Consider the following 27,909-nt stretch of genomic DNA (forward strand, 5'->3'; position numbering starts at 1 on the left):
CCTATATTCTAAACTCCTATCTGCAATCCTGAACAGGGCTGCTTCAACCATAGTCCTACACTGCTGATGACTTCTGGCCTCCACCTCGATCTCAGATATTCTTTTATTTGTTCATTCATAGCCATTTCTTATGTTTGTAAAGATAGTCATAACTAGCAGTATAATTCTACATTTTCCTCACTGAATTTCATTCTGAGCACTTATCCAGTTTATTAAAACCATTTTCCTCTGGTCTTCATCTTCGTGTCACCACCTAACAAACTTACCTGTTGAGCTCTCTAATCAATCATCTGGGCTACAGATTAAAAAGTAGTAATACAGGACCCAGAGCCAAGACCTCCACTCCAACCCACAGGCCCTCTTCTCTGGGACCTTTCATTCTCAAGACCTTCTCCCACCACACCACCCACCCAAGCTCGGGTAGAGGCATCTAGCTCCTTGCCTGTGCATCTAAACTCTAATTATTTCTAGTTAGCATGTTGTTAGAATTAAACCTAATCCATCCTAAAGACACGAAAACATAACCTACTTTGAAAATCTCATCAGAAATCCAGAACCTTCCCTCGGCCATGCCTTTTAATACTCTGATTTTAAGAACTCAACTCAGAGCCTCCTACCCTGTCTACATTCCATCCTTTCCACTAAGATCTCAACTGATCTTACTCTGCTGCACAGAGCCACGCTGATGCCTCTTGGCTGCCTGCTTCTTAGAGACAAGGACATGACCCAGCTAACTGAAGTAAAATATTTTTCTTTATATCTTCAGGGCAGGCTCTGGTTTACAGCCGATCTGAGTTTCCAGGTGATGGCAACATACATCACCCCGAGCCTGTGGTCACTGCGCCCAACCTACCAATCGCTCTACCCTGTCAACTACCTGCCCTTTTTGCCAAGGGCGACTAAAAGAAAAGCAAACCAGAACAGCAGACACAGGAGAAAGAGAAGAAAATTCAACCTCAGACTCTGCTTCAGAGTCTGCAAACCCAAAGCCAATTAAAAGTAACAGAAAAGGAGAGTGAGCGCATCTGACAGACGGGAGGAGGAGCATTGTTAGTACTGGAGTCTGGTTCACGGGACCTCAGTCATGTACCAAATTCCTCTCTAGGTTAGGGGCCGTCAGCGGGTGCAGGCTCGAGTTGGGTCTGATTGGCATGCACTTCAGACATGCTGCAATCCGCAGTGGGTCCTGACTGCAGCATTCTGCTCAGGTGCACGGCTGGATGAATTGAAATCACCCCCGGCTGGGAGAGCCGGCAGAAGAACCTGCAAGTCGGCCGACTTTGGCCTGATGCCGACTGGGAGAGGTGAATCGGCCACACTTCCTGACCACACCTGCATTTTCCTCCGCTCACAGGGGCTTTCAGTAAACACAACCTTTCAGCTGTGCCCCCCTGGGAGACAAGTCACTAAAATCAGGGCTGCTCCTGCTAGTCAAAGGAGTGCAGAGGGGTGCGTTTTGATGAACTCAGGTGGGAGCTAAGAGCCTAAGAGTCCCAGAAACACTCAGAGGTGGACAAAATGTGTCCTAGACAGGTCAATCCTCGACTTTCATTGTCTTTGGTCTCTTCCAGTAGGTTACTCTCACAAGCCCCACATACTTCCTTCCTCCCCTCTTCTAGCAACAAAATCCAAGCAGCAAATATGAAGTACCCAGCTCTGCAAGGCACTACGTCATTCTCCCAAACCTAGTTTTAGAGAGGATACTGCCTGCTAAGACTCAGATAATCTGGTATTTCCAGAAGAATCTTGTAACTGACCATCTCTCTCTCTCTCGTTTGGTCTACCTCCTCCAGTTGGTTTCACTGTCTCTGGAACCTTTTTTAAATCAAGATCCCCCCCACCCCACACAAAAGGCTGGCAAGAGGTGCCCAGCCAACTCCTCGCCTGCATATCTGAAACCTTATCTATTTCTATAGTTCACGTTTGACAACCGTGGCCATGCCTTTAATACTGTGATCTTAAGAACTCAAAATGCAACTAAACTTTCTCTTTGGAACTGGAAAACAGCCTCTCATTCAATCGCCATGCACATATTCCCAGACGGCTCTTATAGGGTCTGTGGGCACAGTGACTACATGGAAAAGTATGACCAATGACTGCATTAGAATCTCAGGGACAGTGACAACACAGGTGTTTCTCCTCACAACAGCTGGTGGAATGCTCTGGAGTGCTTCAAAATGAAGAGGGGCAAGAGAGGCATGAAAAAGGCCCCCAGGCCCCGTTACAGCTGCCAGTACTGCCTGAGTGCTGTTTATAAGGGCTCTTGGGTTGGACATACTCTGTATCTACTCCACCTGCCTGGTGGCCAGATGTCCCCAACCCTTTCCAACAGAAGAATAAGGACAGAAATTGCAGTTCTGTTGCAAACTATGGAAATGAAATCAAGTATCTCAAAATGTTTAAACATTTATTATCATTAAACCATTTGTTTATATGGTAATTACACTTCACTTGGACAACCATGTTGTTGTGCTCATTGAGGGGAGAGAAAACGGATTTGGAGACAGGGGAGATAATGGGAGCGACCAGGAGAACAGAGAGAAGGGACTTGCGGGGACAAGCCCCTCCTTTTCCTCCAGACTGTGCTGCAGCGGGCTCAGGAGGAAGCATCTGTGTTCCACAGCACAGGAATCTAGTCTGTTCAGGCTGTGCCAGGGGCTGAAGAACAAACAGGACTGCTGGTGCCACCGTCTGTGGCTCAGGCCAGCCTCCCACAAGGCCCATGCCAGCTCTGGGGTCTGTGCCAAGAGGCCTGGCTCTTCCCCCAATGTGGCCAGACTGACCTGATACATTCACTTTGCTAGCCAGAGCCCCACCAGCAAAGACAGATTAAGCCTTCCAGGACCTGACCTTTTAGAGAACAAAATAATACAAGTCCTGGAAAACTAACCACTGACTAGAAAGGCCGAGGTACAGTGGCTGTGGCTGGGGTTCATAAACAGAGCCTTGGGACCCTGTATTGGAACAGCATCCTGGAACTTAGTGTGCTGTGCCAACCAGCAAGGCCCACACCAGGAGGCTGAGTAGACAGAGGGGCTCAGATCCAGCAGGAACCAGGACTAAACACCCAATGAGCGACATGAGTAAGAACACTGGCTGGAAGTGAGGGGGCCACTGACAGAACAGTATCTCCTGACTCCCCAGTACTTCCTTGTCGTCGACTCACGGAACTGCCTCCTAATCCCATATGTCTCAGTCCCAGCCACTGGGTCTGCAAGGGGAGGAAGCAAGAAGTCTGCAACAGCTGAGTGCGTTTAATGAAGGGACTAGACCAGTCCTGGGCTCGAGGCTGTGCTGCAGAAATAGAACAGAATGACTTTCTCAGGAATCAGGGAGAAGGGTTAGGACTATCCTCCCCGTCCCCCACTCCCACCCCCACTTCATCTATTTTCCCGAGAATGTCTAGCACCCTGAAGAATCCCTGGATTTTTTACAGGAGGCTTGATTCCTCAGTCATCTCGGCTACAAACAGTCTGCCTAGTGATGCACTAACTCACCAGCTGCACAGGAAGCTGGCCCTCGTTCTTCACCGTAACATTCATTTTGCCCAGCTCCTTCCCACCGTCCCCACAATGCTTACAGTTACGCGTTAACATGCTCAGAGGCGACTTCACCAAGAGAGGAGATTCTGTTCGCGAAAGCAGACAGTGACGCTCTTGGGGGCAAGTTCTCAGCTTATATTCGGCCGTGTTCGCTACCTTTCTAGAATGAGCCTCATGGCTTTGCTTTCTGGGAATGATCACAGGAAATTTAAAACTGAACTCAGTTAGTGTCTTCGGGCATTTTAATCACATTCTGTCTGTGCTCTTGGTTTCATCAGCACGAACAAATCTCCAGAACAAAACTGTAAGCACCTCAGTCAAAGCCACTGGCATATCAAGGGTTTGCAAGAAGTTCTTTTGCACTTATCATTTGAAAGTTTAATAACTTAAGTAGTAAGATACAAGATCTGAGTACATCCATGTTCATAGCAGCATTATTCACAACAGCCAAAAGGTTGAGGCAATCCAAGCATCCACTGATGGAAAAATGGATAAACAAAATGTGGTATATACACACAATGGAATATTATTCAGCTGTAAAAAGGAAGGAAATTCTGACATATGTTACAACATGGATTAAATGTGAAGACATTATGCTAAGTGAAATAAGCCAGTCACAAAAGGACAAATATTGTGTGATTCCACTTATATGAGGTACCTAAGGGTAGTCAAATTCATAGAGACAAAGTAGAATGGTGGTTGCTAGGGGCTGGGGGGATGGGAAAATGAGGAGGTAGTGTTTAATGGGTAGAGAGTTTCAGTTTGGGAAGATGAAAAAGATCTGGAGATAGATGGTCATGATGGTTGCACAATGTGAACGTTGTACGTGAATGCCATAGACCTGTACACTTAAGAATTGTTGAAATGGTAAACTTTATGTTATGTATATTTCACCACAATAAAAAGATACAAAATCTGAAAACATGGTATAACAAACACATTTCTGCTCACAACGAGGCCACTTTAATTCTGCTTGCAATAGTTATTTCTGTCACTCTCCCACATGCAAGTTAAACATGCCATGCATCTCCATACTTCCATGTAATTGCGTTTGCTATTGCCTATGCCTAGAATGCCTTCCCCCCACCATCTGCTTGATGAATTCCTGCTTATTCTTGAAATATTTACTCAGTCTTCTCCACAGCAAAGCCTTGCAGGTCAACTCCCCCTTCCCATATCCTCCCACAGAGTTGCGCCATCAACTTGGTTACTACAGCAATACGCAAGCCTATATTATCACTCACCATTGATGGGTTGTTTATTTCCCACAAGGCAATGCCCTCCTTGAGAGCAAGAAATATGACATATATATTTGTACCCAAGGAAATAGCACCAGGACACAGGACAGTGATAAATGAATGTCAAATAAAATAATGAACACAGTTGACAGTGGTTATTCACAGAGCCTGAGAAAACATGACACTGTCCACAAGGGTAAAAGAATCTTCCAGAACTTAATTAATTAACAACTTATTAAAACCTGGATTCTATTCCATGGGCATAAGGATTTAAGAAGATCTGACTTAAATTCTTCCATACTCCACAGCACACTGCTAAGTGCTTTACCTTCTGTTTGAGCCTTACTTAATTACATGGAATGATTTAGAGCGTCTGTTACTGGTCAAGGCTGATCTCAATCATCTTATAGCACAGTTAGAGGTAATGAATGGGGGGTGGTCATGCAGACGAACGTCTGGGCTACCTAGCTTCCCTAAGTTCCAGCTCCTGTTCCTATGGAGCCAGGATCTGGGGACAGGGTGCCCAAGAGCCACGGCAGTCCCTCACATTGTTGTGTAGCTCAGTGACTTGTACTGTTCATTCATGTGAAACCTCAGAAATGGGAGCAAGACAAAGACCAAAGTTGGCACTGAATCCAAATTCTAGAATATCCAGGAGGCTTCTCGCAAATGCTAGGTAGAGACATTTAGTTCCTATCTATCATCCTCAAGGCCAGCACCACTTATGTTAGCAACAGATATACCACTAAAAGTTGGGTATAAATAAAATCTTTATAGACTGCAAAATACATAATAGGAACTAGAGGAGGTACTTTTTAAAGAAAGGAATTTTCATTGCCATAGTAGCATAAATGCAGAACTTAAGTCTTTCCCTAGTTCTGTAGACTAGGAGATCTAAAACCCAAGTTTCAAATCCTATTTGGGATACCTAATAAAAAGGCAGAATCGCAGACCCAGCCAGCCCTTAGAGATGCTCATTCAGCAGATCTGGGGGAGGGCCAGAGGCAGGCATTTTTTGGATGCAGGCAGTAACATAGATCACACTGTTCAGAAACAGTCCTCTAGGCCACAGAGCCATATTCCAAGAGCTCTCACATATTTTCCTTTCATCTAGAATTGCCTTAGAGGAAATCAATGTGTCTTGATCATATATGTACTATTTTTTTCTAGAAGTATAGATACTATTGTAACAATTAAAATACAGATTCTTATAAAAGCACCATTGCTATTGGCTGTCATCCATTTTGTAAATCAAAGGCTGCTAAAATTATAATTACTATGTTGGGAGAGAATTCTGCTGGGTGGTTGGTATCAAGTAGTTATATATTTTGTAACTCCAAAATATTTCATCAACAAAATTTTAGAGGAATCCTTGTGTTTGAAACATTTGGGGCCACAAATGTTGACCAAACACTTCATCTTATGGATGAAGAAGCCACTGCCCAAAAACGGTAAAAAAAAAAAAAAAAAATAGTTCTCCAGGTTCGTTAGCAGAAAACACAAGCCTGGAACCCACATCTTCTGACTCTTGGCCCTGAACTCTTTACGTTGCCCAACATCTGATTTTTTTTTCACTGGCCCAGAATCCTGGCTCCAGGAAATAAAATTATTCCTCCATTCATTCAATACATATGTAACGAGCTCTTTAATGTACAGACAACCCCATCTTATAACAGAAAGCAAGAAAAGGAGAAAAATCTTATTGGAAATTAACTTCGTAGGCTCTGAAACATTCTCAAGCTACTCAATGGAAAGTCTGTAATCTCCCCCCAAAATCTTTCCCACACTAATCGCACTGGCTGCCCTCATTTCCCTTGTTGCTTCCTACCCTGTTCCACACCCAGGGACACAGTCGATTATGACCTGGGAAGGGTACAGAATGCCAGTGAGGTCAGAAAAACATAGCAAAGAGGCCCTCGGAGTGTAAGGAGGGCTTCAGGGCAGGAAATATCCAAGGTCATTCTGCTTGCAACATTGAGAAGGGGGAGAGAGGTTCATCCAGACACAGATGTTCAGTGGGAGGGTGGCACTGTCACAGCGTCAGGAGACCAGCATGATGGTAGAGGGCAAATTAAACAGGCCCTTGGATGGCAGACAGTGGCAGCCTCAAGTGCAGGCAATTTCGGGCTGCGTACTCAGGGGAGCCTCTGAGCGGCGGCTGCTCCCCGCGGAGAGGAGACGAGACAGGCCATGGAACACAGCCGTCACTTTTTCCAACTGGGAGCATGCTGACAGGTCACAGGGAGCTGAACAACAACCCACATGATCAAGGGGCCCAAAGGGGTGATTTATGAACCAAGATAAGGACCACGACTAATAATCCACTGCTTTCAGGCTGCTTTTCCCTCTGCTAGCTCTCGCGGCACATTAAAAACACGCTTTGGAACCTTTTTCTTTGAAGCGAAAACAGAGGCATAGGTGGGTGAAAAGCCAAAAATAAAACAAAACACACCCCGACTATGACCAATTCTATCCTTCTCCTCTAACGTCTACCCCAGACCCTCCTCTAAGCGGTTAACACGGTCTCTCATGTAAGTAGGAAGACAAGGGACATTAAAACCATCTTCTAGAGGAAGAAAAAAGACACCCCAATGCTTAAACAGTATAATTCATATCTACACACACATGACTAGAAGGAATAAAAGTTTGCCAGTATTTAGTAGAGTTATGAATCATGGGTTTAGGGTTTTCTTCCTCAAAAATGGTTATGAGACAAATGATGAATCCTTCTGTCTTTCTAAGGCTTGATTTACTTCTCTTCAAAAGAAGGCAATCAATCATGTTTTGCGACCTCCCCGTACCCCTTACCATCCACCGCGCACATCCCCACACTCCCTTTGTAAAGTTAAACGAAACAATTCACATCACGTATTATGGAGTCCCCTGAAGAAGTGAGGTTGAACAGTGATGCTGTTTCATATCAATCATTTGCAGTCTTAGCTCTGTGACCTTGGGCAAACCACTTAACCTCTCTGGGTATCACTCTTCCTTCCTGTGGAATGAGGGTATTGGGCTAGATTCTGAGAACTTTCCCAGCTCTAAATATGACTCACTGTAACACAAACCTCACAGCCCTTGTAGGAAGCGTTAACGGTCAGGCACACTTGAGGAAGGTAGGGGAAAAGGTACAGCGACAAGGAAGTGGTTTCGTGAGGCCAGGAAGATCCCAGAAGCAAGGGAAGGGAATGGAAAGGAGAAAGGATGCAGACAGATGGGGAAGCGTTCTCAACTAGAAAATAAATTCTGAAAGTAGGAGGGAGTTACATTCTTTAGAGTCTGAAAAAAGGAAAAAGCAGAAGGGCTGATGGCGAACACTATCTTGGCACCAGCACCGAGGATTCTGAAAGGAGAGAGACTGGAAATGGGAAACCTAGGAAAGACCAGGAATGTATATCAAGCGTTGGGTTGTAAGAATAAAGAAAATGCCTTGAAGAAATCACTGTACAGACCCAGAAGCAGGATAAGAAAATGCTTTCAAAATCCCCTGCCTGGAAACAGTAGCAGTGCTTTCAACAATAACAGCACAGGTGAGCACAAAGGATGTGTTAATATTGAAAAAGTCTACTTTGTTCCAGAGAACCAGGGCATACAAATTAGAAGGGAATTTAGGGGTCATGTAGGCATTTACATGGGGCTCCCTTTCCCAGCCTCTCCCAAGCCTTTGATCCACTGAACCTTCTCCCCTAAGGTTAGGCTTGTTAGCACAATGAGAAAGAGATGGGAGAAGATTTGGAAAACCTGTGCTTGCACTCATCCATTAGGGTCATGAGAATTTCTAGGTTTAAGAGAGAAAACAATGGGAAGATCATAGTGAGCAGAACAGATGGCTGCAATGAATGTTCATGGTATAAGGAGATAGGAAGAAGAGTGTCATTCTTGGGAGACACTGAAGAAACTATTTGGGAAAGAGGAGAAAAAAATGAAATCAGAGTTGGGAGGGCTCTTAGAAGTAACAACGTTGTCTCTGTCAAGTGATCATTCAGCCTCTAACAGAGTGCTGGCAGCTCTGTTTGAAAAGTAACTCCTACAATGAATCTGAAATCTACTCATAGAAGCTTCCACCTACAGCATTCTCTAAAGCAGCACTTCTCAAACTAAGGTCCACATGAATCACCTGGGGATCTTGTTAAATTATAGATTCTGCTGGTGGGTGGGGGAATTCTGCATTTCCAACAAGGTCCCAGGTGATGCAGACACTACTGGTTCACGGACCACACTTTGAGTAGCAAGGCTCTAGACCCGGAGTACATAAGCCCAAAAGGTCTTTGGCTATGATAGCTGTTTGAACTAATGATCTCCAAGGTTTTTTTAGTGCTAATATTCTATGACTCCTATCAATTATATATGTCAATATTCTGGATAATATAAAAATTGAGACAGAGTGATCTTAAGATGGCCAAAAATCAAATTCTAACATACAAATGATAAAAATACATTATCCAGGGGCTGGCCTGGTGGTGTAGTGGTTAAGTTTGTGTGCTCTGCTTCAGCAGTGTGGGGTTTGCGGGTTCAGATCCTCAGTGCAGACGTACACACCGCTCATCAAGCCACACTGTGGTGGCATCCCACATACAAAATAGAGGAAGATTGCCACAGACGTTAGTTCAGGGACAATCTTGCTCAAGCAAAAAGAGGAGGATTGGTAACAGATGTTAGTTAGCTCAGGGGCAATCTTCCTCACCAAAAAAAAAAAAAAAAATTACAGTATCCAGAATACAAGTTCCAAGACTGGAGTGGAATCTGAAGAGTTATTGACTTGTTTCTAAGCATAATAATTTCCTACTGTCAGTAGGTGGCAATGTTTCCTTGGGGTCTAAGGGATTAAAAACTGGAAGGAAGGTTCTCAACCTTGGCTGTACACTGAAACCACCTGGGAAACTTAAGAAATCCTGGTAGCTAGACCCCATCCCCAGAAATTCTGATTTAATTGGTCTGGAGTGCAGCATGGACATTAGGAGTTTTTTAAAGCTCCCAGGTGATTCCAATGTGCACCTAAGGCTGAGGACCACTAAAGCAGAGCAAGAAGTAGCAGATCCACAGAAACCAAGAGGCAAGGAGGGCTAGGAGGTAAATGTTGGTCATCTCCGCTAATTCCCTGAGTCTCCCCGCCCCCCGACACGAGCTGACTCAGATGCACCACACAATCTCCATTCCATCTCATCTTCCCCTTCAGCCCGTCACTACTAGGTGACACCAAGGCTGTCCCGGGTTTTACTTCCTCCAAACTCCTATGACAACAAGTGATGCTGGGCCAAAAGATGCCAGGATGGTTTACGCGGGAAAAGCACTAACAGCCTTTGTTTTCTCCAGGACTTAGCAAAATACCCTTCCCCAAACTCATCCCCAGTACCAGCCTCGACTCCAGGGGTCAGCAAATTTTTCTGCAAAGGGCAAAAGAGGAAATATTTTATGCTCTGAGGGCCGTGTGGTCTCTGTTCCAACTATTCAACTCTGCTGCTGTAGCACAAAAGTAGCCTTAGACAATACACAGATGAAAGGCTATAGCTATGTTCCAATAAAACTTTATAAAAACAGGCTGTGGGCTGGATTTGACCCACAAGACATAGTTTGTCAACCTTGCTTTACCTCCGAGTTTCTTCTGAATTTGTCCCCTCCCTATGACATCATGTGCAAGTACCAAGCACAATGCTTGTGACACTCACAGGACAGGAATGAGACCACTGCACAGAGAACGGAAAACATATGAGGGGGCCTCAGGAGGCATATGAGATTTGAAACGTGGACCTAAAATAAAGTGACTATTCAGAAGTGAGGATGAAAATAGGGAAAAGAAAGCCCTACTAAGAACTGTGAAATAGCCAGACATATTTCTGACATGGGGCCTAACCCTGGGATTCTTTTCCCATGAAGCAACTTATCTGTGATCTGAGGCCAACTTTTACCACCTCCGATGGAAATCAAAAGTCAAACTTGTCAGGAAAAGAAAATGAACCACCGGGAGTGAGATGTGACCAGACCAGGCAAATAAATGAACACTGACATAAACTTCACGCCTCATGCAAAAACTAATTCAAAATGGGTCACAGGTTTAAATGTAAAACTATACAACTTTCAGAAGAAAACATGGGAGAAAATCTTCATGACCTGGGGTTATACAAAATTCTTAGGCATGACACCAAAAGCATAACCCATCAAGAAAAAAAAAAATTGATAAATTGGATTTCGCCAAAATTTAAAGCTTTTGTTGAATGGAAGCCAGTTTGAAGTGGATAAAAAGACAAGCGGCAGAATGGGAGAAAATATTCACGAACTACACGTATGACAAAAGACATATTCAGAATACTCGATAAAGAAACTGCCAAGTGAAAATTGGGCAAAAGAACAAAACTCCAGCAGAGGATATAGGAAGGCAAATAAGCACGTGAAAGGAAGCCAACAAGGTTTGGTGGTTGGTTCAGTGTTGCTGTGTGACAGGAGGAATCGTGACTGCAGTGAGATTCCGGCCCTAGAAACTAGGCTGAAAAATTATTTTTGCCCACTGGAGCTGTTTGGAGTCTGTATCTTGAGTCTCAGGGCCTACTGAGACATGTCCAGACCTCGTTACTGCTCTGTAAGACACTAGGATATTCCCCCAAGTCTGGAATAATGGCCTTCCATGCAAAGATGTTCAACATCGTTAGCCATTAGGGAAATGCAATGTAACACCACTATGAGATTTCACTACGTACCTATTAGAACAGTGAAATTTAAAAATACTACCACCACCAAGCACTGGGGAGGATGGAGAGCAGCTGGACCTCTCGTACATTGCTGATGGCAATGTAAAATAGCACAACCCTTCTGGAAAACTGTTCTGCAATTACTCATACAGCTAAACATACACTTACCATACGCCCAGCAATACACCAGATAGGTATTTACCCTAGAGAAATGGAAACTTATGTTCCCACAAACACCTGTACATGAACGTTCACTAGCTTTTTATCACTACCAAAATTAGAAACCACCAAAATAGCCTTCCAAGCCTGGTCAATTCTGTCTGGTAAGTAGGCCCTATGGGAGGCCACTATTCCAGACTTGGGGGCATAACCTATTGCCTTAAGGAGCTGTAATCAGGCCTGGACATGTCTCTATAGGCCAGAATTTAAGATCAAATTCCAATGTTCCAAGGGACAGAAATGTTTTCAGCCTAGTTTCCTAGGCAGGAGTCTCGCCCGGGTCTCAGTCCTCCTGTCACACGGCCACATCGAGCCTACCACCTTGTTGGTTTCTGAACATCGCTGCCTCCTCAGCGAATCCACACCAAGCAAAGGCTACCGTACGTGCGACTCAGACAAAAGGACAAGCTAAATAATGAAGGCATGCCTGAGCAGCCAGCGGAGGGCAGGCCTGCAGGGGGACAGCTGAGGAAATCATCTGGCTGTCTCAGCATGAGGGGAAGGGGTTCAGTTCTTCCTCCCACCATCCCCCTCTAAGCTCTCTATTCCTGTTGCCACCTCTCCTGGTTTGTTTCTCCTCCTCGGAGCATCAGATGTCTGTACTTCATTCCCTGCACAGAGACCTCAGTGGGCACGGGAAATCTATGTGGTTGGCAGCATCCTCAGCTTCAGCCAGCCATTCTTCTGGAACACACGCTGCAGAATGCCCTTCCTGTTCTCCACACACACTGCCAGGGGAAAAGGGATTAGTATAGGGAATCGAGAAAGCCCTCGGTACGAGAGGAAAACCGCAAGCTGCTCGGTCATTAGTACTGATGTGAATGCTAAGCTTGTGCCCTTAGAAGCAGCGCACTAAGAGGCTGAACAGGGCTCTCCTATTCAAAGGCCGCCTCCTTCCCCTACTCTACCATAATATTATTACTGCTAAGATATTCATTCTAACTTACATAATTTAGTCTTTTACACAATAGCCTTTTATAAACTTCAGAGCACTTTCATAGCTATTACAACCTATTTGACCTCACCCAACGCTCACCAACTTGGCTCTTGTGTCTTTTCTCCCTTTCTCCCCTTAAGTTATTTCAGCCACACAAATCTTGCTCCTTGGTCTGAAAAAGGAAACACTCTACCCTCAGTGGATCCCTGGGGGATGTTCCAAGGATCATGCTGCAGAGTGAGGGGGCACACGAACTGCACCTCGCCACCCTCCTAATGTTCCTGAAACACTATATAATAGGTTCTGATCAAAAACTTTCTGTCAACAACCTACTGCCTAAACAAGAAACTCAAAACTGACATTCAATACTTTCTACCAACTGACCCAAAGTGGCCAGCTGTCCTTCTCCCACCAGGCTGCTCCCTGAAACAAGAGGTTTCTAAGCTGTATTCTTCCGAGCCCTGTGTTTGTGACAAACCTCAGAGACTCCCACTCTAGGGTTGAGAAATCACGCAGGCGGAGATGCGCAACCATCTCCTCCTGCATCCTGCTTCATCCACAGCACCTATGGGCCTCAGGTTTAATATGTTGGGGTTCCCTGTAACACTTTGTTAGACAAAAGGGATCTTAGCTTTAAAAAGAGAAATCTGAAACTCAGTGACCTGTCTGAAATACCATGTTGCAATAGTTCATTGCACTGTGGTTTATTCCCTGTCTATTCTGAAGATAGTACTTGGATGTTCTCATGTCTGTACTGTTACCTATGCAGTGACTACCTTAAAACTCCTGTCTCGGTCCCTTAATCTATCGAAAGCACTCCCGTATGTTCTACCTCAAAGATCACCTCAACAAAACCTCTCCTGAAGGAATTTCTTCCACACTGCTATGGCAATTAGGACTGACTTTATGATAATGCTATATATAAAATGCATTTCCTACTCTTACCTAATACTCTTAACTTGGAACATGGTTCTTCCTCATCTTCTCAACCAGAGTCTAAGTTCTTGGCAGGCAGTTGCTATATAGGTTCAGCTTTGAATCCTCTTTAGTAAGTATTATAGGATCTTCAGCCAAATATAAGGACTTGATCTGACAATGGAGAAAGATCACAGTGCTGTGTGGAGAACAGAAGAGGGCAGGGGAGGAAACAAGGACTCACAAAGGAAGCTAACTCATAAGGGAGGTGAGAAAGGGTACATGTAACTAAAACACCAGGCCTGTAAATGCTACCCACACCCAGAGGCAGACAGATCCCAGGCAGGAGAAATATCGCCAGTGGGCAGACTCTTGACCAGTTGCCATTTAATTTTGGAGGAAGATAGTCTTCCAAATATGGCCAACCTTCTCCTTCAATTTATTTTTCCTCTTTAAATATTTGGTTATCCTAATGGCTATTATCAAGGAGAGTCATAGCATCATAAAATCTCAGAATGTAGGTTAACACCCCTCAGACTCTTAGCTCAACACTTTGAAAAGTCATTTCAGTTTCAGAAACACAGACTCAGCCTGTTTGACCTACTTCTCTCTTCCTAAGAGCTTAACAACTTTTAGGAAATCAGGCTACTGAGTGGACCACAGGTAAATTTTTCTCTTTCTGACTTTTTGAAAAGAAAATTGAAAAATAAAAAAGAACAGTAGCTAGAGCCCTTAGAAAATCATATCTAATGGTCACCTTGTTTTGTAGCAATCATCACATTCTGAGCCTAAATCAAAGGATCTTCTATGACTAAGTCCCAAAATAATATGTCATTTTAACAATTTATTGGCTTAGAACAATTGTGCCAAAAAAGCGAACTATTTTTCTCCAGACTAAAATGAGCTGGGTTCATTTTATTTCTTCCCAACCCCTTTTTGATCAGGATGATACTCGGTTGCAACCAATTACACCCAGATCACTGCTCAAAAATGAGCACTGATGTTTAAAACTTGAATGTGTTTATCAATTCCAGTTCCCAAAATATCGGCTATTATTCCCTTTCTTAATGTTTCAAATTACATCTCCAAAAGGGAGAGGAAAGTCACTCATGTCACATCTCTGTCTCTCTCGACTCCCCCTCCAGTCACTACGAAGAATAAAAAGAAATCCAATTTTAAAACAAGAACATTCGATGATGAATAATTAAGATAACCAAGGCACTGTAAGGGGTATTTGACCATGAGAAACTGGCTGCAAGGTGACTGGCATCTCCCAAACTCAATGAGCTTAAAAGACAGAACCTGATTCTTCCTCTGCTCATACAATGTGGCCCCTTCTAAGACGGAATGGGCAGCCAATGAGAAGGGCTACAGCACCGAACGCTTGCAGAAGGAATTGATTCTTGAGGGGTCCTGGTTTGCGTGGCTGTGCCTGGGGTACTCACTGGGTCCTTTCATAGTGCTGGTTATTCAGTGGGTCCTTTCAATCTGGAAACTTCAATCTATCAATCTAGAAATTTTTCTTTTATTGCTTCTTTGACAATTTTCTATTTGTTTTTTGTTCTTGTTTTCTCTGTTTTAGAACTCACACTTATCAGATGTTGGATCCCCCGGACTGATTCTCTGATTTGGTCATCTTTTCTCTCCTAACTTGTATTCCTATTGTAATTTTTGGCTTATTTCTTCTCTTTAACCTTTCAGCCTTTCTACTGATTTCTTTGTTAGTTTGACTATCGTATTCTAAGTTCTCTGATTATTTCCTTTTCATAGCATCCTGTTCTTGTTTTAGGAGGTAGTGTCTTAATTCTAGTTTTTGTTTGTTTGTTTTTCCAGGTTTCCTTCCAATCTCTGCTATCTCCAGCTTTCTTCAGCTTCCTCCTTCCATTTATTTATTTTGGTCTCTCTCCTTTTTATGTTGGGAGAGTTTCCTCAAATATTTCATGATTTTGGGTTGCCCAACCATTTTAAGAAGGAAGAAGTCAAAAGCTGACTGGAAATGCTCCAGGGTAGGGAGGTGAGGGGAGGGGTGGGGGAGGGTGGTTAGTTGTCTGGAAGGCCTCACTGACCAGTGAGCTTTACTGTAGAGTGATCAGGATGCAAACTGGCCTGAAGCTGCAGAAAACTTCCAATGTCAAGGCCTAGAGATCTTTTCTCTGAGACCAATCAATTTCTCTAGAGAAAAATCTTCTCACGAGTAGTGATTGTAAGGAGAAACGGGAAAGAGCTATAGTTCAACTAGCACTAGTTCAACATGAAGACTTCTTCTTAAAATCTTTTTTTAACTCGTGGTACATTACCCCTACCTTTTACAACAAATGATACCTCCATGCCTCGAGCCTTTCCAGAGTCTCCCCACATCAGTCAATCAACTCACCTGTCATCAGTATCCCCTTCTACAGACCTCAGACTGAGGCTGCCTCTGCTCAATTAAGGCCATCAATGCACCCAGGCATTCCGTCTCTTAAAAACAGTTGTTGAAACCTCTTTATGGACTATTTCCTCTCTTGTTCTCTTTGTCCTAATGGTTATTTCAGCAAGGCTTCAGGAGGGGGAGGAGATAAACAGATAGGAGGGAGAGGAGATAAACACATATAGCCAATCCACCAGGTTTCATGAACATTCCCTAACACTAGTGGGGCCCTTTGGGAAAATTCTATATGATTTTCTCCACCAATTTCAGTGATGCTAAAACTGTAATAGAAGCAAGCTCTTCTCTCTTCAAATATTGGCTTGGAAGTAACATTACCTCAGTGGGGGAACATACAGCTCTGATCCACCTGCTAGTTTTTCCATTTACTCCAAGCCATGGTTCTCTTTCTTTGGCTATGTCAAAAAATCCCAATAATTACTCACTACATGTCACTATGATCCGTTTATATTTGTCTGACCCTTGCTACCAACAAACAAGAGTCAGTCAAGAACCACGTGGACCACCTCCTTTATATTATGCTACAGAACAGAGAGAAGCTCTTATGTACAGCATTCAGTATCACAATGTAATGGTACCATTATCTTCAGAGACTGTAAAAAGGGTTTGAGTCTTCCATGTGCCTTCCTAAGAAGTCACTTTACCAACAACTTAACAACTACAAAAGAGCAGCCATTACACTGTGGCCTAACATTCCACAGCTCACTACTGGAACATGTATCCTTTAGGTAGAAAGGGACAAAAGATCAGAATTATAAGCATCCTGGTGAAATGTTTTAATAATTAATAGGTTCTTCCATGAGGATTAGTTAGAAACCCAGCATTCAACAGAAGGCAATGCAGAACTATTCCAGAATATGAAGAAAGATAGCCCTTTGGTCAAGGCATTCAACAACAACAACAAAAGAAACCATGTTTAAGACTCAGTAGGGAGGAAAATGCCAAGAACCAGAAGACAAAGAGTTCACTGACACCAACGAGATTAAAAAGTAAAACCAGCACCAGAGTGGTGGTAACGATCAATTAATATCAAGTCTTGGTCTCATCAGGCAGACTGAAACAAAATTAGAAAGGGAATAATTTTCTTACCAGGCAATTCGTGGTTATGGACTGCCATGCCCAAGCAACACCTGAAACCTTCCTGGAAACTACCACAAATCATCTGGCATTCCCATACACATCCCACATGCTTGGTAACATTCTATTACTGTACTTCACTGGTATTTGTCTCTCACTGTTAACATTTTACTTGCTTATATTTTGTTTTCCTAATAAAATGGAGATTCTTGAGGCCAAGGACTTACAGCCCAGTGATCAAGAACATGGGTTTCACAGTCTACGCGGAAACTGCTTGTAATTTCCCAGTACACACCAATTCTCCTCCCACAGTAACAGAAACCCCAATTTTTAGCTAGTACATAGGCACCTGGAATAATGCCTTCATTTCCCAGCCTCCCTTGTAGTTTATGTGGCCATGAGACTAAGTTGTAGCCAAGGGGACATAAACAGAAGCATCCTATGGCAGCTTTGGGAAATCTTTCTTAAGAAACTGTTCCATGTGTCTCCTTTGCTCCTCCCCAGCCTCAAAGCCATGTTGGACAACAAGGTCAAGGTCACACCAGGGGGAGCAACACACATAAGGAGCCAAGGTCTCTGATACCATGGGCTACCAGACCTCCCTGAGTCAGTATTTATGTGAGAAAGAAAAACTTCCATCTTATGCAAGCTTCTGTTATTTTAGGTATTCCTGTTCCTCATGGCTGAACTTAACACTACTAAATATAGAGTCACAAAGATTTGAGTTGAATTCCCAGATCAGTCACCTTCTAGCTGAATGATCTCAGGCAAATCACCTGCCACGGTTTCCTCATCTGTAAAATGGGATCAACATTACCTAACTCAGAGTAGTTAGGAAGATATACAGAGCAAAGAATCACACAAATTCACATAAAATTGCAACTGAGGATTTTCATAAAGAAAATGAACTTATAATAGGGAGAAGTGACCTAGTCAGGAAAGAGAAGGAAGGTTTCTCTGAGGAAGTGACACTTAAAATTTAAAATGTAAATAGAAGCTAAGTAGACCAAGAAGGGAGGAAAAACATTCGAGGCAAAGCTCACTGCATAGGCAAAGGCCCTGGGCTGGAGGGATTATGGAGGCCAAAAGGAACAGAAAAAAGAGCAGTGCAACTCTGGAAAAGACAAGGAGGAGAGCGGTGAAGGAAGAGAACACTAAAGAGGTAGATAGGGGGCCATTGTGTAGGCCTTATAGGTCACGTTAAGAAGTGTGGCCTTTAGCCTAAGAGGAAAAGGAAGCAATGGACATGTTTAGGTTGGGAGGATGAGGTAGGGCATGGCTGAAGATGCTGAATTCAAAAGCTCACTCATCATAGTATGAAGAACAGATTGAGGGTGGGGCAAGCCGGGCTTAGATGTATGAAGAGCATTCAGATGCTACTGTAATAGTCCACTTGAACTAGGAGGACTAGGAGGGTGCTGGAAATGCAGAGAAGTTGTTGGATTCAAGACCTAGTTTAAAAGTAAAAGCAACGGGCCTGGAACTGGATGGGATATGGGACTGGAGGAAGAGTGAGGAACCAAGAGGGAGCTTTCTAACGTTTGTGCAACTGGATACATGGTGGTGCCAGTCACTGGATCAGGATAACCGGAAGAGTATCAGATTTATGGAGGAAGATCAAGAGTGTGATACCAGACTTGATCATTTTGAGGTGCCTTTGAGAAATCCAAGAAGAGATGTCCAGTGGGCAGTGGAAAAAATAATCAAAATTTGGAATCAGAGAAGAGGTCTACGCCAGAAATATAGATTCTGGACTGGTTGTGTATAGTTGTGAATGTATATGAGATTCCCTAGGGGAGAGTAAAGAGAGAAAAGAAGAGAGAACTCCAATATTTATAGACTACCATCGGAGGATTCACTTCTCTATGAAACCACAGGAAAATGCTGATTGGTGGACCAAAATGGTTGATTACCAGCAATTTCTATACGGTTCAATCTAATAGAAAGGATGGCCAGCAGGGTGTGATGTATTGTGAAAGCCAAAAGACTTGAAGGAGACTGTGATGATCAATGGTGACAAATGTTCCTGAGATGTCAAGAAAGATGACTGGAAACCATCCGATGAGTCTGGAAGAAATGATCATTAATTCTTTTAATATGAATTATTCTGGCAGAATGATGGGGCTAGAAGTCAGTTTAACATGAGAGAGAGGAGAGAAAATGGAGTATGGGCAGCAAGTAAGCAATTCTTCTAAAGATCAAACAAGATAATATATCTAGAGAGATGAGAAAAGTGCCTGGCTCATTTAAAGGGCTCAATAAATGGGTTAAATGATTAAATAGTTTGTTTTTTTTTTATGTTACTAGTAAGATTACTGGTATCTTTAAACCTCTCAGAGAACTTTAAACAAAGCTTTGCACTTAGCTAGTACTCATAAATATTTTGGATGTGATGACAACTGTTAAGTAGGAACAAAGGAATGCTAAGTCATTCTGCATAATTTGCAGTTAAAAGTATCTATAAATTCTTGGTGAACGAGATGCCCTATTTTCCCTTCATAAAATATAAGCTAATCTAAATATGATTCTGTGTTCTTCATTCTTTCCTGCTGTGAGCTAACAATATCTTCCCATTAGAATATCACTAGATTACTACCATGCTGAAGTACATCCCACAAAACAAACAAAGAAATCACAAAGAAATTTGGACTAAAACAGAAACTGGTTATATTTTGTGACACTATTCACTGTTGAGGGATTTAATGAGGATACCTACGAGAACCTCCAGCATCTGAGAACAAAGCTGATCTTAGGATCAGGAGCTGCTCTTTGCTGTGGTCAATGAAACAATGAGGGCTTCTAGAATATTCCAGAAAGTACACTAGTCACAGGTTAGGTGTTCCTTTGGTTTACATTTATAAGTGATGCTTCTCTTAGCCACAGGTGAAATTTTGCAGCTTATAGGCCCAAATACCCAGCCAACATGCAGGATGAAAGGCAAGGAGGACCTTAGAAAACCAAAACAGAGGTGAGTCCCTGCAGGAGTCTTCATCTACTTCTCTTCAATGCAAATCAACCTGGGATGAATTACACTTTTTGCATTACCTGGAATGGTCTTTGCCCATCTACCACATTCTCTATCATGCAAGCCTCTCATGACACACTCCCCCTGTCCACCCGCCAAACACACATCCATTCCTTCTGTAAGGCCCAAACATTCTGAATCCCCTAAAATAAGATAGTTTCCCCCTTCCTCTGAATTCCTATCACTCTTTGTTCATAATTTAATTTTGGCATCTAATACATTAGATTGCAATGATGTGTTTAGCTGTCTTGTCCCAGTTCAATCTTCCCACTGGACTACGTGCATAGCAAAGCTGACATCTGGAACACATTGTGTCTTATTTCATGCTGCATATCTGACATGTAATTGACAACAAATGTTTGTTGGACAGATGGTGTATTTCTAACAAATTCAGTCATCTGATTTAATGCATCAAATTAGGAGGGAGACAGCCAGGGGCAGTGTATTAGTTTCTTACAGCTGCTGTAACAAATTACCACAAACTGAGTGGCTTAAAATAATACAAATTTAATTTCTTACAGGTCTGGAGGTCAGAAGTCTAAAATGAATAAAACGAGTCTACAGGGCTGCATTGTTTCTGGAGAATCCATTTCCTTGAGTTTTCCAGCTTCTCGAGCCTGCCTGCATTTCTTGACTCATTGCCCCTTCATCATTAAAGTCAGAAGTGTAGCATCTTCAAATCTCTCTCTGACCCTCCTGCTTCACTCTGATAAGGATCCTTGTGATTATATTGGTCCTAACAGGATAAACCAGATTAATTAAGAGTCTCCAGATGGGTGATTAATCACATCTGCAAAGTTCCTTTGCCATGTAAGGTAACAATCAGGATGTGGACATCTTTGAGGGGCCATTATTCAGCCTAGCACAGGCAGGCACACTGACAGCTACATAAAGCAAAGGATAAAACAGAAAAAGAAGGAAAGTAGAGGAAAACTAAAAATACACAACAATGAAAAAATAGAGCAACCTGTGCCATATAAAGTGGGAATTGTATGTCTACTCTATATCAATGCCTATATATTACATGCATTACAAAGCTCCTGTTTGTATTAATCCTGACGTTGCAAGCCTTATGTATCTGACCATCAAACCCTGGGAACATATTTCTCCCTTACTCCTTCCATAGACGCTGGGAACTTGATTTCACAGGTTACAAGTTCCCACCCTACAGACCTGGGAATCCAGATGATCCAAAGTCAAACTGTGAAGCAGGATTTATTTCACAATCACATACACATGGCTTCACAAACACACACACACACACTGCATACAGGCTGTCCAGAATTGCTACACAAATCTACTTTCCTCCTAGTCATCTATATTTCAAGTTGCTGACAACAGAGCCCCATTAGCAACTTCATAGGTAAAGCTGGGCTCTATCACCGGCCTTGATATATGGCACTCTTGGTGGTCACTAAGTCCCATTCATACCCATGACATCACTGTTTCCATAGAAACATCACTACCACACTCTCAAAGGGGGAGAAACTACAAGGGATTCTCAAAGACACAAACCTCAAACAATGTAATTGGAATATGCAAGCTGTTAGCTAATGTGCTTTTTTAAGAGTGTCTTGGTTTCTTTGGAGGAAAACAATCACAAAGTGCAGATTTTAAAAATTACAGATAAACAGGGAATAAATGCAACCAGGAAATACAACTGCTAAATTTCTTTCTGAAATGTAATCCACTCTACTTTGTGCAAGCCAGATTCAAGAAATTTAACTTTTCTTAAAATAAGACGAGCAACCCTATAACAAATGCATGTTAATGTTTTAATGCTTTAAAAACATTTAAAACGTCTTTAATGTTTTTTGACTTTTCTGTTTATATTCTGTGAACCAAACATAATTGAAAGCAAATTGTAATGATTTTTTGGCAGTGCAACTAAGAAAGAAAAATAATCTCATATGCAGTCAAATTCCATAAGAAAATATAAGAACCAAGTCACACTCATGTTAGTACTCAACAATGGAATTATATTGATGAAATTGGGCACAAAGAATGGCAAAGCCAAACTATTATACAAAATTTGAACAAAACATGTTCAAAAGCAAGCATAAAAACCAAAAATCAATGGAGAAGAAAATCAGACACCAGCAGCATCCTCGGATTGTTTATATAAACAAAAGAGAATATACTGGGATTGTTAGAAATGGCCACTGTGCATATGGAGAGCAACTAGCACATTCTTTCACATATTTATAATTAGTAGTCTGATTTACAACTCCAGAAACATCTTAGGAATGCCTTTCTGGATGTGGGATAGTCTTTTAAAAGACTGAGAATGTTGCCCAAATTGTCGCCCAAAGGCAATCTAACTAAGAGAAGATGAGTATGCACAGGGGTGTGTTCTCAGAGAGAGACCACATGTACAAACATGTGAGCACTCTGTCCCAGATGATGAGAATCATAACTAAACAAGCCTACCAGAAGTGACAGGTCGTCTTTTCTAGTCTCCCTGAGCAATGGTAAGAAGGATGGTGAGGCTTGAGCAATGGCGAATATGTCAAACACAACGTTTACAAGCTGAGAGAAAGGGTCCTAATAGAATCAACCAAACGTAATCCTACACAAGCCACTGTGAACCCCCATAACACACGCTGCCAACCTTGGGACTACTCCTTCATTAGTGACCTATGTCAAACCCACCAGGTTTATATAAGCACTTGACCCTCAGTATTTAATGATGATAAATCCTACAAAGACCCATTTACTTATCCTAATAGTAGACTTGTTTGTGGGCACTCTCCTCTCCCTGAAAACTCACATGTATGAAGCAGCACAAACAAATACAGACGGCATAGAATGACCATCAACACCTGTCAGAACATCACCCAATCCTACAACAGGTCAGATGGGCACTATTGTCAGAAGATTTCCACCATGGACCTTAAAGGCTTGACCTGTGAGGAGACAAAAACACCTGGAACTAAGAGTTGAACCATGGGATATAAGACACATGGAACTACGAAAGATCACTGATGTGTCATCCTGGGAAATAAACCAAGCTAGGAGAGAAGAACTGAGGGAAGTACAGGTAGATTCAATGGAAGAAGAAGATTACAATAAGATGAGTGGTGGGAGCTGTATCTCCTACCATGTAGGCTACTCTTCCATCAATTCTCTCCCACACCCCCCCACATCTCACTCATAGTCCTGTTGGGAGATATAGGAGTAAGGAGTCACTATTTTACAAACAGGGCATATGAAAATTATTAAGACATGGTTCCTGCTTTCACAGGGATCACAGACTGGTCAGAAAAGATAGATGTCTAATAATTCTGATTCAGTGTTATGAACAGTGTGTGATAAAGTGGAAGGATGACTAGGGGCTTGCCAGGGAGACAAGGGAGGACGGGAATATGAGGGCTGGGGGAGGCTGGGCAGCCAGAACATGTGCAGTAGCCTCCGGATACCAGCGCAGTGTTCAGGAAATGCAAATAGCCCCCTGCCCTGGGAGGAAACGAGCACAGGAGAGTGGTTAGAAATAAGGCTTGAAATTTAGCCAGGGGACAGTTCATGGACAATTTTTTAAATAACCAAAACAAGGCAATAAATCTGGTATATCTGATTAATGGAGTTGCTTAAAGGGGGAAATGTCCTCTCTGAATTTGGACAAAAAGGAAATGTCTATGGCTAATAGAGAAAATCTGAAGTGATGAATGGCTAAGTCAAGTCCAGCAACCATGGGTTACAATCAAGGTGATCCATGGCACTAAGATGGCATCCAGGCCTCAAGATGCTACACCTGCAGCAGATGGCCACTTCCCCTCTGCCACCGATGTGTCACTACAGACGATGTTGCCTTTGACAGTTTTTATGTGTGTGCCAGGTTTGAACCTGGATTTCTTACTGCCCATATGCTACCTCCAGCAGCACTTATTAGAAAATCACATACAGATGGGAACAGAGAAAGCTACAGGCTTTCACTGTCCTCCCAATGTGTCAACTCTCTGGCTTTTGGCAAGTTCCCACCAGAGGTGCCTTTCTAAATACTTCTCCAGCCAGAAGGTTCTGTGGCATTTGTCACAGATTCAAGGCCTGAATATGGGTGGCTGTGTAACGAGCTAAGTTTTTATTATCTGTGATGTCCCACCTACCCTTGCTGTGCTTTTATCTCCCCTCCATGTGGCCCTTTCACCTCTAACACTCAAGCTTTCTCATCACTCCTTGGGAAAGATCTAAACAAAAGTCAGTTTCCCCTAGGAATAGTTTGGAGTGAGAAGAGAATACCATGTAAGTAGAAGGTGCTTAGGAAGTGTTTATGATTGAAGGGCTTCGAATCATTAAGAGATCATCTAAAACAAGCGATTTCCCAAATGAGGGGCACATTCACAGGCAGCTCTAGGTTCTGGCTCCAGTGGTCAGGGTGAAAAATCAAAATTCCTAACTCAGACCAAATACATGAGGGACCATAAGACTTCCTGAGAAATGACTTTTGCATCATCAGCTGCTCTGTTCTTGAGACAAGAGACCCTCTTACTCCATTTAACAAGCCACACATTTGTGTGCACACATGCACGTGTGTGTCTAAGAGAGGACAAAGCAAAGAAGTTGACAAGCAAACGTGGCAGAATAAGATGAGTGATGCTGGCATTCAAAGATGCTTTACGTAGGTCAGAAAGTAAACAGTAAATTAAATAGTGTCCAAGTCAATGTAGCTGTCTGGCCAACAACCGAAAATCCCAAGGACTCACAAGGAGTTAGAATATAATAAAGACCTTTTGGAAGGGGAGTAAAATCCATTAGAAGATTAAGTTCAGCCCAGAAGCCAAAGTAAGGAACACGGCTGCGGGGATGTTTACCAACACATTAGGTCACAGCAAAGAGAACAATCATTCAGACGCTCTGCCAGGACGCCAGTAGTAGTCCCATGGGTCGGACTAGGTATATAGGTGATGCTGTTTGTCCCCTGTCTCATCTCCATTCCAATTTATTCAATTCTTGTTTACCCCATTCCTACCCTTAAAGTCTGGGCTAGCTTGCTCATGCACAAAATAATCACTGGCATAGTGTGGTTTTCAACATTTCTCGTTTGTGAGACTATATTCATGCAATGACTTCACGATGCTACAGAGGTTATTCTTCAAAGGATCCATCTGACCTTGCTCATTGGTTTTCTTTTTTTTTCACATTTTAAAAATTATTTTATTAATTTTTTTATTGTGGTAACATTGGTTTACAACATTATATAAATTTGGGGTGTACATCATTATATATTTCGATTTCTGTGTAGATTACATCATGTTCACTACCCAAAGACTAATTACAATCCATCACAACATACATGTGCCTAATCACCCTTTTTGCCCTCCTCCTTCCCCCCTTCCCCTCTGGTAACCACAAATTCAATATCTGTTTCTATGAGTGTGTTTGTTGTTCTTATCTTCTACTTATGAGTGAGATCATATGGTATTTGACTTTCTCCCTCTGACTTATTTCACTTAGGATAATACCCTCCAGGTCCGTCCATGATGTCACAAATGACCGGATTTCATCATTTCTCATGGTTGAGTAGTATTCCATTGTGTATATATACCACATCTTCTTTATCCATTTGTCCCTTGATCAGCACCTAGGTTGCTTCCAAGTCTTGGCTATTGTGAATAATGCTGTGATGAACATAGGGGTGCATGTTTCTTTATGTATTCATGTTCTTTGGATAAATACCCAGCAGTGGAATAGCTGGATCATATGGTAGTTCTATTTTTAATTTTTTGAGGAATCTCCATACTGTTTTCCATAGTGGCTGCACCAGTTTGCATTCCCACCAGTAGTGTATGAGGGTTCCCTTCTCTCCACATCCTCTCCAACATTTGTTGTTTCCTGTCTTGTTAATTATAGCCATTCTGACGGGAGTGAGGTGATATCTCATTATAGTTTTGATTTGCATTTCCCTGATAGTTAATGATATTGAACATCTTTTCATGTGCTGGTTGGCCATCTGTATATCTTCTTTGGAGAAATGTCTGTTCCTATCTTCTGCCCGTTTTTTAATTGGGTTGTCAGTTTTTCTGTTGTTGAGATGTATGAGTTCTTTATATATTTTGGATTTTAACCCCTTATCAGATATATGTTTTGTAAATATCTTCTCCCAGTTGTTAGGTTGTCTTTTCATTTTGATGGTTCCCTTTGCTGTGCAGAAGCTTTTTAGTTTGATGTAGTCCCATTTGTTTATTTTGTCTATTATTTCCCTTGCCCTCTGACCTTGCTCATTCTAAGGCCACTGATTACAGCTCTCACCTTGGCTGGGACTCCTGTCCTAATTAGCACCTTACACACAGCAGCAGCAGGTCATGGAAGAGGAAATCAGAGAATGTGGATAGCTCAGACCAATTCATTGCCTATCCTGTAAAAAAAAAATATCTTCATCAGCAAGTAACCCACACCTGAAATCCCTCTCCTGGGCCAGCCACCCAGGTCTCTCAGAATGAAACAGTCAAAGGAGGGAGAAGAGAGAACTGCCTGGAGAAGGGTCTGGGGTGCTGACTTAGTTTGGCCAGGTCCAGCTGGAACAGGCAAACACAGAAAAGAGACAGATTCCAGCTTCCAGAGGAAGCGCTGTTGTGGTCAAAAGTGCCAAGAGAGGGGGGAAAACCAAGTGACCAATCTATAATACAAACTGTAGAAGCCCCCTCAAAATAATCTGCTCTTCAAGGTCATCTTGAGCCCTTCTCCAGGCTTTAGAACAGCCTAACAGATGCTAATTCCACAGCCCCAAGGGAGATGTAAATGTGTTTAACTGATGAGCACATTCAATCTGTACTATTCCTGGAGCTCTAACAGCTTTTTAAAGGGCCTTTTGAAGAAAAGCATTTTGACAGCATCATAGAATGTCCGAACTGAAATGGACCACAAAGAGCCTCTTTGGAGAGGAAGCAGGAATAGTGGAAAGAATACATGCTTGGAGAAAGGTCTGGATCCAAAGCCCAGATCAGGCATCTACCAGCTATGTGATCCAGGAGAAGTTACTTACGCCATTGAAGCCTCACTCCACCCACTCCACAGATTGTATTGATGAAATGCCCTGCCCCATTCCCGGCTTATAGTGATCTATAGCTATAATTTGTAATATACTATAAACTAAGGTATACTATAAAGTACTATAGTAGTTTATAATTTAGAACATACCATCTTCATGCCCGTTCTTTGGACCACCCACCAATCACAGCCTCTCACGACATGCCAGCCACTATAAAAAACACATTCACGTAGATTCTCTGGGCCTCATATTCCTTACGGTAAAATGACCAACATGTTTGCCTGTTACTAGCCAGCAAGGTGGTGGTGGAGCCAGCTTGCCAGTCCTGCCTCCCAATCCAAGTTTCTCATGCTCCGCATCCTCTCCCAGGCCCACTGCTATGCCCTTGGGGCATTCTCAGCTCTGCACACTATTCCCTGCTGCTATATGCTCACTACTAGAGAGCCCGCATCAAACCTTCACCCTCTGCTAGGGTTCCGAGCGCCTTCAACCTTCACTTTCATCTGTGAATCTTATTAACAAGCTACATACTTCCTCTTTCAGGGTCCAAACAAAGGCCCTAAGCAAGAAGGCCTAGGGAGGTTTCTCTACACTCCTGGACAGCTTATCAAATCTTAATGAGAGGATTGGTCCACCAGCCTAAACACATTCAGATTATTTTCAAATAAAAATTACAAACACTTGTTAGGGTCACATGGCGTGTGGGGGAGAGGGGAGGTGTTAGCCACATGGGGCAGTGGTAGCTTTCATGTTCACCCACTCATACACATGATGACACATCTCATTCCCACCCAGTGGCACCCTCCTAAAGCTGCAGCTGGTCAACAGAAACTCCAGCCCTATGAGGTCCTGACTTTAAAAAA

The 27,909-nt window shown here is 42.7% G+C and overlaps 1 protein-coding gene across 9 annotated transcripts in view; it reads right to left on the bottom strand.

Annotated features, from left to right (window-relative positions):
• The window catches only part of CUNH1orf226 (chromosome unknown C1orf226 homolog), a 213,897-nt gene that overhangs the window by 93,453 nt on the left and 92,535 nt on the right, over positions 1 to 27,909 (bottom strand). For 2 of the 9 annotated variants that reach the window (XM_070608221.1, XM_070608219.1), the window contains exon 2: positions 26,308 to 26,413. The exons of the other annotated variants lie outside the window; for them this stretch is intronic. The gene's annotated coding sequence lies outside the window, so the exon portion shown is untranslated. The remainder of the gene's footprint in view (positions 1 to 26,307; positions 26,414 to 27,909) is intronic. 9 annotated transcript variants of the gene reach the window in all.

Source organism: Equus przewalskii, unplaced genomic scaffold (assembly GCF_037783145.1).
Source record: "Equus przewalskii isolate Varuska unplaced genomic scaffold, EquPr2 ChrUn-5, whole genome shotgun sequence".
In the NCBI taxonomy this organism is placed as follows: Eukaryota; Metazoa; Chordata; class Mammalia; order Perissodactyla; family Equidae; genus Equus; species Equus przewalskii.